The sequence below is a fragment of the Typopeltis vanoorti genome, chromosome 2 (assembly GCF_054136105.1).
Source record: "Typopeltis vanoorti isolate ZY-2024b chromosome 2, IOZ_Tvanoo_1.0, whole genome shotgun sequence".
Classification (NCBI taxonomy): domain Eukaryota; kingdom Metazoa; phylum Arthropoda; class Arachnida; order Uropygi; family Thelyphonidae; genus Typopeltis; species Typopeltis vanoorti.
Window position 1 is genome coordinate 170,630,030 of NC_143550.1, and position 15,275 is coordinate 170,645,304.

The following is a 15,275-nucleotide window of genomic DNA, read 5'->3' on the forward strand; positions in this document are numbered from 1 at the left end:
CTCAAGCAAACGGCAGTAGATTCGAATCTTGGTGTAGCATGGTTGCTTTTGCATGTGATTTACACCCTCTGTACAAAAAGAAAAAGAACTTTTGATAGAAAATAAAACACAGGCCAATTATAATTATTCAAATCAATTATTTCAACCAATATACTCTCTCTCAGCTTCGATACAGAGTTTGGCACGGTCAATTAATTCTTTATTTTGGGATAATGTTGAGGATCGTGGTTATTGCCGCTTGAACGTTTTCACTGGTGTTGTATCGCTTTCCTTTCATCGACAAATGAAGTCGATGGAGGAGAAAGAAGTCACAGGGTGCTGAATCAGGTGAATACGGCGAGTGATCCAACACACAAACTTAGTTTTTGCTCAAAAACTGTCTCACAATGTTCGAACGATGAGATGGTGCATTATTGTTCAAAAGTAATCATCACGATACTCATGCCGTACGCGAAGAATTCTCGCTATCAATGGCCTCAAAACTTCGAGACAAAACTCACCATTGACCATTTGGCCAAATGGTCAAATGGTGAGTTTTGACCATTTGGCCTGGCAGAACGAATTCTTTGTGGATAATGCCCTTGGAATCGTAGAAACAAATCAGCATTTTCTTTACGTTTGACTTCTCCAAGCGACTTTTTTTCGTATTCCCCTCTTTTGGTGGTCTCCACTCTGCACTCTGGGGCTTTGCTTCAGGATCATACTCAAAATACCACGTTTCGTAACCAGTAACGATCGTTTTAAGGAAGTTTGAGTCCTTACGAGCAGTTTTAATGAGGTCCTTGCAGTGTTCAAATAGATACATTTTTTGGTTGTCGGTCAACTTGTGAGGAACAAATCGCTAATTCAATTTACGAAGGTCCAAAATTTCGGTAAAAAGGTTGTGCACAGTTGATTTTGGATTCCCCGCTTCATCTTCAATCAATCTCCCGGACGATTTCGGGTTTTCTTTGATGAAATCAATCACTTTTTCGATGTTAACTTCGCTCAGTCCAGTTTTTGGACGCCCGGCTTTTCGTCGTCCTCAAGCGTCTCACTACCACTTTGAAATCGGTTAAACCACTCGTAAACTTGAGTACGAGATAAACATTCATCACCGTATGCTTTTTGAAGCATTTGATGCGTTTCGGTAAAACCTTCACCAAGATTAACACAAAAGTCAATCGCAGCTCTCTGTTTGAAACTCATTTTCCGACCGTTCGTCCAAACACACTGTCACTCTTGGCACTATAACTCGGCTTATATGAAACAAATGTCATAAACAGTTGACACAACACTAATGAAGGTTGCTGCTTTCGACAACAAAAAGATACAACAAGTGGCGCCACCAGTTTCTTCTATTATCGAAAAGTTCGGTTTCTTTTTTGGTGTAGATCAGTATTTTTTAGGACTGCGGATAATCACCGGTGAGTGGGCCGTGAGGTTCGATCAACATTTTTTTTTTAAATTAAAAGTGTCATATCCGGCTATTCCCTTCAGGACTCACTGATGGTTTAGAATGTCCCTTTCGCGTTTAGCAGGTGCATTTTTACAAAGTTTTTGTATACACCTCATGATAGTTTGAATGTTTTGATTAAATTTTAATTGTAAAATTAGCATCATCTTAATCTTCTTCTTCTTCTGCAGCTTTTCCCACTTAAGTGGGGTCACTGTTGATAATGAGTCTCCTCCACACCTTCCTGTCTTGGGCTGTCACCACATCCAAGTTCTTCATCCTCAAGTCCTCTTCTACCAGCTCCTTCCATCTCTTCTTTGGCCGCCCACGCTTCCGCCTTCCTTGCACATCCATCTGCATGACCCTTCTTCCCACATATTCGTCCTCCCTCTTCATCACATGACCAAACCATCTCAACCTTGCCTCCTGTATTTTCGCTCCTAAGTTCGTAACTTTCACTGTTCTCCTGACATAGTCATTTCTCAGACGATCCTTTCTGGTCACACCGCACATCCACCTAAGCATTCTCATCTCTGCTACCTCCATCCTGCTGATGTTATTTTTCCTCAGGGCCACAGTTTCTATAGCATACGTCATAGCTGGCCTCACTACTGTCCTATAGATTTTGCTTTTCAGATTGATCGGCAACCCTTATCGCATAACACTCCAGCCATTTCCCTCCAGTTTCTCCAACCCGCTTGTATCCGGCATCCTACTTCCTTCTCAGCTCCTCCATCTTCTTCCACTGTTGAACCTACGTATCTAAAGTCTCTCATCTTCCTGATGACATTTCCTTCCAGCTCCAGATGTGTCTCCTGTCCGTCGCCCAATGTGCAACACATATATTCTGTCTTACTTCTGCTCAGTCTCATAACTCTCTCTTCCAGTACTTTTCTCCATCTTTCCAGTTTAGTTCCCGCTTCTTCTCTTGAATCTACACACAGCAAGATGTCATCTGCATACAACATTTGTCCAAGGCGCATCTTCTCTCACCTCCTCTGTTACCACCTCCATCACAATATTAAACAGAAACGGACTTAATGCTGACCCTTGATGCAAGCCAACTGTTACCTGAAAACTTTTTTTCTGTCCCCGACAGGTCCGAACACTTGTCTTCACATTTATGTACATTTCCTGCACCAACTTAATGATAATGTATAATGTCTGTGGGAGGAGAGTTTATCATTGTTAACATTAGCCAGAGCCGGGTCGCGTTTTCATGCCAGATTTTCCAGTTTATCACTTCTTCTTCTTCTTCTTCCACTGTGCGTTTTCCCCCTTCCATTGCAGGGTCCACGTGTTAATAGATACGACTTTTTCTAGTACAACCCTGAGCCTGCCTTCCGCTGAGGGGAAATGTATCTTTGACTGTAGCAGCGTGTGTCCACGGGGCCGGTTTGCCTGATGAAAAACCCCAGATAAACTGGCGGAAAAAACCCTGCTCTCCACTCCCAAGACCAGCTACTTGCCAATGGCTGAAGAAGATCCTTAAGCTCCTCACGTCGTCGACGGGAATCGAACCTAGGACATTCCTTCCCCAGACATATGGTTGCGAAGCGCAAAGCCACTAGGCTAACCACGGAGACGAAAAGATAATTATCAGCACACAGGGATATTTTCATTCTTCTTTCGAAGGAATAGGCGTAGTGAGCAAACCTCTTTTTATTCTTGTGAAGAAAAATTAATCCGTGTATGTTTCATAACAGGCACCCCTGACATTAAATAAAATATATCCAAAATTCCGTTTTTGTTTTTTTGTTTTATTTTGAGTTTTTTTACCGTTGTATTTAAATGCTAATGAAATTTATGTTTGAAATCAACTTAATTACGATTTCGTTTTTGTTATGTGTACTAATGACACTTATTGTTTTGTAAAACGTTTGTTTCAGTCGGAAAAATCCTTCCACTTGACTATGAGACTATCTGACTCACTTGCAATTGAAAGCCTGATAAAGATTATTTGCATTGTAGATGAGATCCCAATCCAGTTGTTTTCAACCAAAAGATAATAACATTAATAATTCCAAATGTTTTTGTTGTTCGATTTGCTATGAGGACAAAATCTGCGCAGAGAGAGAGAGAGAGAGCAATTCCCCAATTTACTAACTTGAAACAGAATCGAACAGCTGGAGAGGGGGGGCGGGGGATCCGTATACTTATCAATCATCAACAGTTGGCCAAAGCGGTGCCATCGAAATAAGATTTATCACATACGTTGACACAGGATTGAGACGTGATTGACACGCTAGATTCACACTCAGTATATTTTCTCCCTCTGTTCCATTTTTCTCAAAAAAAAAAATATATAGATATATATATATATATGTAAAAAGTATTTTACCTTGGGTATAATAAATTTTAAAGATACCAAGCTATTTTCAACCTGGTTTTACTCCATTTCCCAAGTAAGCAAACAGACAAACAAGTCAAGTTTGCACCTGCAAGTGTTGCAAGTCTAGCTGACCCTGCACGTAGTGCAAGACCAAGGCAACTCATGGTAAAAGTAATATAAGCTCTGATCACTGTTCTTAATTTACCCTTATTTTACCTTAATTTACCTTTACCCTTATTTACCCTTAATGCAAAGCACATCTCCTGAAGGAGATGTATGATGCTTTGTATTAAAGGCAAGGGGGCCACTACCCAGATCGATTTCGACCTTTATTGAGGTCTCATCAGTGGGAGCCAGGCTAGAAATACCAAGATTTTAGTAATACAGAGCTTTTAAGTATTTTACCAGAACAAGTTACCACAAGGTGTTTTAATCTTATGGTAAAATACTTATAAGCTCTGTATTACTAAAATCTTGGTATTTCTAGCCTGGCTCCTACTGATGAGTCCTCAATAAAGGTCGAAACCGGTCTGGGTAGTGGCCCCCTTGCCTTTAATACAAAACATCATATATCTCCTCTAGGAGATATGTTTTGGCATTTAGGGAAAATATTAAGATTAGTGATCTGATTAATCTACTTTTACCATGAGTTGCCTTGGTCTTGCACTACCTGTAGGATCAGCTAGACTTGCATCACTTGCAGGCGCAAACTTGACTTGTTTGTCTGTTTGCTTACTTGGGAAATGGAGTAAAACCAGGTTTAAAATAGCTTGATATCTCTAACATTTATTATACCCAAGGTAAAATAGTTTCTACATTTATATCTCCTCCTGAGATTTTTATTTAATAAGATTAAAACACCGTATGGTAACTTGTTCTGGTAAAATAGTTATAAGCTCTGTATTACTAAAATCTTGTTATTTCTAGCCTGGCTCCCACTGATGTGACCTCAATAAAGGTCGAAACCGATCTGGGTAGTGGCCACTTGCCTTTAATACAAAACATCATACATCTCCTTCAGGAGATATGCTTTGCATTAAGGGTAAATAAGGGTAAATATTAAGATTAGTGATCAGAGCTTATTCTACTTTTACCATGAGTTGCCTTGGTCTTGCACTACCTGTAGGATCAGCTCGACTCAACACTTGCAGGCGCAAACTTGACTTGTTCGTCTGTTTGCTTACTTAGAAAATGGAGTAAAACCAAGTTTAAAATAGCTTGGTATCTTTAACATTTATTATACCTAAGGTAAAATACTTTCTACATGTATATATATATATATATATACGAGTACACACACACACACACGAAGCCGGCCTGGTTGGCCGAGTGGTTAGCGTATCCGCTCTCCAGCCAAGAGGCTGCGCGTTAGAACCCCGCGTCGGCATGGATGTTTGTGATTGTCTTCCATCTTCATGCGTTCATTCACCCAAGTATAGATATACTCCCCCAATATGGACTGGGTCACCATGGGAGTAGTAGACCCAAACCTCCCTCAATGGGAGAGGCCTTCACCCTGCAGTGGATAGAAAAATGGGCTGTTCATCATCATACACACACGAGGGGTTTCCGAAAAGTAAGATAACACATTTTTTCCTTAGTGATGGGCAAAAACACGTTCAAAAACACCGCCAATTCGATGTGGCGCTACTGTTGTCTCCCAGTTAATTCCATTGGCGGCTACGTGCGAGTGTGGTCCAAAACAGGTGTTTGCGAAGTTATTCGTTTTTTTTGCAAGCAAAAGGGGATTCACCAAGTGATATTCGGCGTGAAATGGTTGCTCTTCACGGTAAAGGTGATGTCAAAGAAGCAGATGCGTGTTTGGTGAATTTAAAGCGGCCGGCAGGCCTTCATCATGTAAGACAGAAGACATTTTGCCCATTAAGGGCATCGTTCTTGAAAACCGAAACTGCACGCAATTGCACACGTGGTGAACTTGAGTAAGTCCACTGTTTACGAAATTGTTCACGATGTCCTTGGCTTTCGAAGTGTGCTCCTACTGGTGCCCCGACAGTTGTCAGAGCAACACAAAGGTAACACGCATGGGGACCTGTTTGGAGAATCTGTTGCGTTGCAGCGGCAAAATCAAGGATTTTCTCGCTCGTCTAGTCACAGGAGACGAAACTTGGGCTCATCACTTTACCCCAGAGAGCAAACACGACTCCATGACCGGAAACATCCACAATCTCCTGTTCGCAAAAAATTCAAAACTATTCCCTCTGTCCGAAAAGTCATGACCACAGTGTTCTGGAATACCAAAACGGTTTGCCGAAGGAGGAACAATCAATGCAGACGTTTACTGTGCAACTATACTGTACAACGTTGGACAAACTGAAAGAAAACATTCGACGAAACGACCAAGACTCCTAACTAGTGTCGTGATTTTGGTGCACAATAACGCCACTCCACACAACACTTGTGAGTGATTGCGCTGTACATATATAATATTAAAATATATAATAGTACATATTATTTCTCTTGGCTAGCTCGTATAACCACCTGAACAAGCCCATTTCAGTCCATTTCGCATATTTTCTGCACTAAGTTTTTAAATTAAAAAACTGCATGCGTTGTATCTTGTTTGAATACTTTCGTTCTTCAAGTTGCAAGCCATAATCTGCATCGTAAATATCTTGCTTGTGAGACTTCTTTAATTAATCTTGTAACCTGCAGGACCTAAACAGTTATTTTATCAACATTATTCCAAAATTCAAATTCTACTAATCAAAACACCCGGATTCTTGAATCATTATCTTTTCTTAAAGCCAACCATTCAGTTTATATTATTATTATTACTATTATTATTATTATTATTATTATTATTATTATTATTATTATTATTATTAGCAGAGCTAGGGACTCACCGAGGGAGGCTAGATTTTGCCCAATCATCTTCCATACCGTTCTTTCCGTTTATTCACACGATCTGCACTCCCAGCATCTAATAGCATACCATTAGATGCTGAGTGCATTTTCTCTCTGTGGGATAAATGTAGCACTCAACCCTTTCTGGCCCGCATTCATTCTGAAATTCCATGAATGCGCTCTCGTCCTGTCCCCAACTAGCATAATTTATTTTTTTAAAAAATGCATCTTCTGGTATTCTGTAGTTCTTTATCTTATTACTTCCCTTTTTCCCGGGTTTTCATAATCTACATTCCCAAGTCCCGGCATCTTGTTTAACACTCTCTCTCTCTCTCTCTCTCTCTCTCTCTCTCTCTCTCTCTCTCTCTCTCTCTCTCTCTCCACTGTATATACATCATCTCGAATCCGAAACCAGGATACTATATCTGCTATATCTGCACAGTTTAACCAAATTTGATCTGCCCAAGTTTCGTCGTATCACGGCTTTGTAAATAGGCTAAATAAATCAATTTTCCTTAAATGTCAATGTTTGTTTAAGCACTACTATTATCCTCTGAGTTAGATTTGCAATCTTTGCTACATTGCTCCTGATCTTGTTTGCTGATGATGTAAAGTATAACTGAAGAGGTTGTTCGGATAATCTTTACAGAATGATCTGAGATAGAAAGTTTACTCTTCTTATCTGAACTATTTAAACCAAAAGAAATATTTATAGATATATTAAACAAAGTCCTAATAGCGTACTCTGCGAATGCCTGCATTTATATATTTTATTCTTTACGTAGAACACTTCCGTCTAAAGACACTTCTTGTTTAATGTTCTTTCTTGACTCACCTTCAACTTTTCTGTCTTTCTCAGTAAACAATCGATAATTGGCGTGGTGTACTGTATTGTACTTCACATGTTTCGATATGGACTATCTGAGATCCAAATCAATCGCTTTCCTCATAATTACTATGATCTATTCCTCTTGACACCTTGATATCAGATTTGCCCTAACCGATTCTCTTTCATCCCAATCATTTTGCATCGTGCTCAACAAGTAATCCCTATCGAGAATATCCAGGATACGATTTCTAATTAAATTTCTATTATTTTCGAATTATAGAAGGAAAGATAATATGAAAATGATTATTTTGTATATAAAGAGGTAAAGGCAGTATGAAAATATCAGATTCCTTTATTGCATTTACCTTTAGAATATTTTACGACTAAATCCAGTTACAAGCAATTTAAAGTTTAATTTCAGTGCTTTAGCTTTACATTAATACGGCACTAAAGATTTTTGACTAAAATTATTAATTTGAAAGCTTTTCAGCTGCTAAAATATCCGATGTGCCTGCTGCCTGTTTCCAATTAAACAGGAATAATAATGGACTCCCCTCATTTTTTCCCCTGATATATTTAGCATTTTGCTGTCCAGCTATTGGCTAATCCTTTTACTGTAAACACTTGCCCTATCGCCATGGCAACTAACAGAGTTCCCAAAGATATTATTCTCTCTAACCACTCTAAGAAAATTACTTTCCTAATCCTTGGGCTTATCAAAATCTGTCTTTATTATATCAAAATGGTTCAAAGAGAATTTCTGATCGACAGAAAAACACTCCACTGTCCTCGAGCTGTGGGATCCGCTTTGGCAATCAAAAGGAGGGCTCGATCAACTCATTAGCGCAAATATTCCTTGACATGATGTACAGTCGAGAGAATACATCTACTCCTGTAAGAAGCTTACAAGCGAGAGAAAATCTGAGGAAAAGCTTCGAACAGCTAAGGAAGAATTAAAATTAATCAAAGGATAACTGCATGTAAGATTAATGTAAGAAAAATTGCTAGATGAATATTAAATAGCCTTCAATAAAGCAGTCTCTTTCAATTCATAACAAATAAGGGATAGACTGGTCATTTTTACTTTTTCTATAAACTGTGGATTGATATTTATAGTATAATTAATAAATTCAAAGGATTATAATGGATGTTTGGACATTTAATTGTAATCAAAATTCTCTAAGAAAGTTCTCTTTCTCTATACTTGTAAGGATTCATCTTCCTTAGTTTGAATTTGCAGATGACATTGTAATAATAACAGACACAAAAGAAAAGATGGTGAACCTAATAATTAAACTAAATAATACAGCTAACGAATACAGCATTACCATTAATACAGACAAAACAAAATCTTCATAATTGGAAAAAACGAAGAAAAAGTAAACATCTCCTTGAATGGATCAACAATCGAACAGGTAAAACAATTCAACTATTTAGGGGAACAGGAATAACAGAAAACACTTAGATACAATAACCACTATTAAACATAGAATATCGACTGCATGGTCATCATTTAATAAGCTGGTAAAATCTGGAAAAATAATAAAATCTCCAAACCTCTAAATAAAATTATATGATACAATTATAATACCTTACTGTGCTATATGCTTTAGAAACTTGGACACTCAAGAAGACAGAGATACGATAACTGGAGGCTTTCGAGATGAAACGTCTCAGAAAAATAAATAAAACGAAATAGACTGAAAAGAAAACAAATGAAACTGTAAGACAAGACCTAAAATATACAGACTCATTAATCGAAAAGTTCAAAAGAAGACAACTTCAGTGGTACGGACATGTCGAGAGAATGCCATCAAAAAGACTACCCAACCTTGCTCTGTATGCAAGAATAAAAGAAAAAAGAAAAAAGAACTAAATGGATAACATCAATAAAGGTCAACTCCGGATTACAAACATATAGACAGCTTACCAGCCATGCAAGAAACCGAGACTCCTGGAGGTTGTGGAAACACGGAAGACTCAACCCGTCCCCGACGGAAGAGGACAGTAAGTTTGAATAGTATTAAGGAAATAACGAATGATATTTTCTCATAATACTATCAATATTACATAAATTATGATTTCATTCACCTTTTAAATCAACCATTAACAATCCTTGACATTATTAATACGACAGGAGATTGCAAGGATCATGAATCAAGTATAATTGTATATGGCATATTCCTCCAGTTACAAAATTAGCATATTTTCGTAAAGAATTTTATGAAAAGAGAATAATCTATTTTTCTTTATTTATGGGTCGTTGAAGAAAGAAGTCTTTTCTTACATTAACAGTCGATGCCAGTCCTCTATGGTGATTTTATTTACTACTGCATTGGCGGTTTACTATCGGGTGTTCAATTTGAACAATCTGCCAAAATCATTTTTCTAAATGAATATAACGTTATTTCGTAAATAACATGTTTATTTTTATCTTTAAGAAATTATCAGTAAAAAAAATTCTGGCATGTTTATCACACCTTGTATAACTATCTACAAACGGTTGTTCTCATTCTATTACAGGCTGTGTACGCGGAGGTCCCGTGTTTAAACCTGCGAACCCAGATCGCATTCCTCTCTTTCTTTATGTAAACAATTAGCTTCTTCACGTAAAGGGTTGAATTCTGAGATTAACATCGTGGCCTTGAGATAATAATGATTTTCATGAACTAGCTCTTGTCTCCTAGATATGTCTCATGCCCCGTTATGATGATGATGTCCTATAGTCACGCGCTTCGTGAACGTGCTCCACGCAGCTGTTTGCTACCGAGTGCCAAGCGCTCGAGGCTGTGTGAGAGTGCGGAACAACTCCTATTTTCGAGAGAAGCTGAGGTGGTCATCAAAACTATTAACGACATGGAATATTAGCGCTCTCTGTCAGAACGGTCCGTGAATATGTCTGGGCAACACGCATATATTCATAGCAGAACGAGAAGGCATGTTCATTATCTCACCGCCAAAGGGTTGAGCTTAACAGGCGTCGTGTTAGTAGAAATGACGTGAGACACATCCTTCATATGGGAATGCATTAAGCCTAAAGCAGAACGTTCAGAGCTTATTTAACCAAAACATTGCTTTGTCAATAAACTGAACTATTTTATTTTTAACTCCTTGCTTTATAAATACTATAGTCCTTTCAAAGCAGCGAAATTTAATTTATTTTTTTCGCATTTTTGTACCTTGTCTCATTTTGTAAGTCTTCTTAACGAGCCTATGTTTGCGAAAGAATCTGTTTGTCATTCTATGCAAAAGCTGCTAGCGTTACGTTAACTGTTGGCCGAGACTCATAACTTAGCCATCTGGAACACATAATTACACACATTCCTCAAGAGATGTTCATCAAGACTCCGTTGAACAGCTTGGAAAAACTGCATCTCGCACAGTGACGTCATTGCCTTTTATGCAATATATCCACTGGGATTCCTTACAGTCCTAAACAAGGATAAGATTGAGCGAGAAGAAAATGAGATGCGACAAGTTTCAAACTTTTCCACAAATTTGAGTAGCAGCAAACATTACCCGAAGAGGGCGCCCCGGTAGTGGAAGCAAACAAATGAAATAGAGCTATCTTTCTAGCTCTGGAATAGTTATGAAATAGAAACGGAAACTCAAAAAATCGTTTGACTTTTAAACACTTTGATTCCCATACAGACAATCGTTAATTACTATCGCAACGGTTGTAAGTGGCCAATAGTATTAAAGGCTTTACTGATTACTGTTCTATGAGTCTAAAAAATGATCAAAGTTGAGTTGGTACTTAGGCTATATTTCAAATTTATTTCTTTTTAATATCATCGTCCATTTATTATCACTACCTACGGAGGGAGATGGGGGGGAGGGTCACCACGCTAATAAAACAAAAATGAAAAATTCTAATTAACTCAATATCGCATAGTGATTTAGTGGCATCCGAGTGCAATATAATTAATCTTTTCACACACACACACACACACACACACATCAAAGTAGGCTCGCCACCTGTGAACCCCTTAATTAAATCTTAATTAATAATTCACTACTGGCCAGTCCATGTCCTGAATTTTCTGGTCTTTGATATTAATAGAATAAGGTTAATTAAGTGCAGTTTATATTAATTAGCTACGCCGATGCTCTTCAATAGAAAGAATTGTCACTATGGCAGGAAAATAATTCCTTGCAATGCTCCGTTATCCTTGACGGCTTGTTCTAAATAGAGTTCGTTTACCAAGGGAAATTGATGGACAAACCGAGCTTCAATTTATTACAGCAAATGGTTAGAAGTGTTTAATATTCACTTCCATTATTCTTCAGTGGAGTGATTTCCATGGAAACAATGATGTTCCAAGCTATCGGTTACTGTTCATTGAAGGCGCAGTAATAATAAGTTAAGGTAAAGCAATAATTAAAGAAAGAACGTATTATTATTTTATATAATGAGAACAGCGATGAAAAATATGCTCTGCGTGTTCCTAATATTTATTCAGTATAATCACGGGTTTTCTCATCACAACGATGGTAATTCCCACACCATCATGCTTAAAACATACTGTACACAATTTACCTCTATTAAGTTGTGTTTTTATGTTCTTGGGGTTTCAGTACAAGAACCACATAATTCTAAAACACATGTACGCATAACCTTTATCCTATACTTCTGGAGATTTTTGGTTTACGTTAATTTGTAAAAGTCAAATTGATTTGTTAATTTTGCGTTCAATCTACTAAAAACACCGAATCAGTTGAACGCAGCCATATTTTGGATTTTTGACAGTACTTTGTTCTAGGGTTTTCTTTTCAAATATATACCCTTAATTCAAGCGCTGTCTCAGCTCCGGAGGTTGCGGGGGGGCTTGGTCCTGCACTTATTCCTATTTTGGATGTCTAAAAATCTGTAAAGGATTTTTGCCTGTCCAATGTTTCATGTTCTTCGTATAGTGAAGTCTTGGCCGGCCTCTTCTGGTAGTTTTCCTTTGATTATCACAATGGTAGGTTCCGAAGAATTGCAATTTATTCTTCCCAATCTCATTCAGTAATGTTCTTGTTTTATTCGCTCAATCAAGTACAGTCAATATCGTTTTTGATCAAATTATTGGTATCACTGTACTTTTTGATTGCAGATCTGAGACAAACATGCTGTATAGTGTCTCTTATACCTGTCCGAAGAAATGTTTTGTATGTTAAGCATTAAAATCAACCACGTTATATATATAGCTATTCTTCACAGCTAAAATACTTTAAATTTTTGTAAAATTAATGCATTTTATATAAATTTATTTTAATTATTTACAATTGCTTCCAACACCGTTTTAGAATTATTATGTGACATGAATAAATGATTGAAAAATAAAATTACAAATTAGGTGGTCGAACGAATTTTGAGTGAGATGCGGTGATTGATACCCTTGGAGGGTAATGGATGGCAATGCCGTAGCCAATGAAGTTCTAACTGAGGCTCGGCTATTGCTGTTACCCTCCTGCTATGATCAGAGCTTTAATAGCTCAATAACACCTTATTCCTACACTGTCCTCTACAGATAACGGGGAAGATGAAAAGCATTCTTGCTTCGCCCCTTTAAGCCAGTCCTTATAAGGACTACAAATTCGGTAATAATAATACCCTTGGAGATGGCAATGCTGTAGCCAATGAAGTTCTAACTGAGGCTCGGCTATTGCTATTACCCTCCTGCCATGATCAGAGCTTTAATAGCTCAATAACACCTCAGGTTATGAGAAGATACCAGGAGTTGATTTGTCTTGAGTTTCTTGTTTGTGTTCTGAATAATAGGAAAATATTAGCAATGTCCTGTCTTAAGCAAAATTTACACTGTACCACTCGTTTGTGATACTTGTAACCTGCCTAAGAATCACAACTCTTCATCTGTTGCATAATTTTGTAGCCTGTATAAAGAGCTTAACTGGATTTGATTATGATAACTTTTCTGTCCCTTCCTCATTCAAACAATTCAAAAATTATGTTTGTAGTTGCAGTTGTATTTACATGTAGAAAATGTAGCTAGACTGGTGATCATGAAAACACTCAGTTGAGTGATATGCAAAAAGAGTGCCAAATAATAATTTAAGCTTTTTTTTTATAAAAAAAATCTTTTATTTTGATACTTCAATAATTTATTTCTAGATTTTCTGCTATAACCTTACCTTTATGGAAAATCAACTGAAATGTTTTTATTTATTTATCTCTAAACACTTTTTATGCATCTTATTTGAGAGTAACACAAACAAATACACACATCAGGGCTCTGTGGAGGCCAGTCATATATGGTGACATTCATGTCCAGAAACCATGCAGTTACAGCAGCAGCCTTATGGCAATGTGCATTATGTTGCTTAAAGAGACAGTGGTCAGGTTTATAGAATTGCCACAAAGTAGGAAGCATTGCATTGTCCAGAATGTTCAGATACCTCTTGGAGGTCAATTTTCGTGGCAACACAAATAGAGGTTCGAGGCCAAACCAGGAAAAACAGGTCCATACCGCCACACTGCCACCTCCAAATTTGTTGGGGTTACGCACTCTGATAAGAGAAGCTCACCGGGCATCCGGCACCCCCACACTCATCCATCTGCTCACTGGAAGGCTCAGCGTGAGTCGTCGCTCCATAATGCAGCTTTCCAAGCTTCCGCATCTCACTGTACATGATTTTTGCTTCACTAAAGACGACGCCGCATGTTGGTTCAGGTAATGTGGGACTTGCTTACTGGGTCCTATTATGGAAATCCATGTTGTGAGCCTTGGTTCTGAATGGTTTGTGCAGATTCGTGTTCCAGTCGATACCCAAAACTCCGCATTCAACGTTTCGGCCGACAAATGGCGGTTTCTATGTATTATTCTTTGTAGCATACTACTGTCAGGTTCTGTGTGGGATGAGTCATCCACTACTGGCGGCATGGCAGTTCACTCCTTGAGCTGCCATCTCAGTGTGGTATTATTGATTATTGACCTGGGATGACCCAATCTGTCAACAATTTGCCGAACAGAATATACCTGTAACATGACATCCTGTCCATGTTCCACTGTCCAGCGAGTTCACTCGGACAGGTCCACTGATTTGGGAGCATCATATTCCTATAATTTATACCTGCTACAAACACGTGATTCGTTACATGGTACGATGCACCATACTCTGAGGGTTTCCGTTGACTTCTTTCCAAGCAGTGATTCTTCGATCGGATCGCGTTACCCACGGCAATGGTTGTATATCTTGACTTTTATGACGTTGGATATCATGAGTTTTCACTCGTGAAGTGGAATTCTAGAGTGGCACAGTCACGTATGTAAAGAAGAGAAAATGAGGGCTAATTGCATTACTATACAGTAGCTTACAAGGTTCAAGGATTTGTTCTCGGTACTTCTGCGCATTTATGGTATACTTATCAAAATAGATGAAGAGGCGTGGCGCCGTTGTTCCGATCTGCAAGTAGAACACTGACTCTCCTCTAACGTTAGAAGGCAAGTATTCCAATCCTCGTTCTCTCCAGGTCAAACAACTTCCAGAATCTTTTCAAAGAACTCATCAGATAAGAGACGTGTTTCATATTTGTCAGGACTCCAAGTCAGTAATTTCCACCAACTCTGCGGTGGATACAAACCACTAGCGAAGATCAATTCAATACCACTTGAATTGAGTTTTTTTAACACAGTACGGTCGAAAATGTTTTCATCTGTGTCCACAGCAAGAGACAGGGTATCCTAGGGTTCTGTCTTGTTGCTACAGCCAAATAACAGCTGGTTGACGTATCCCTTTGACGACCCTGGCTTGTTCTTCTTATTACAGTTCCCGTCTCCTAACACTGTACCCATAGTGCCGAGACGACAATC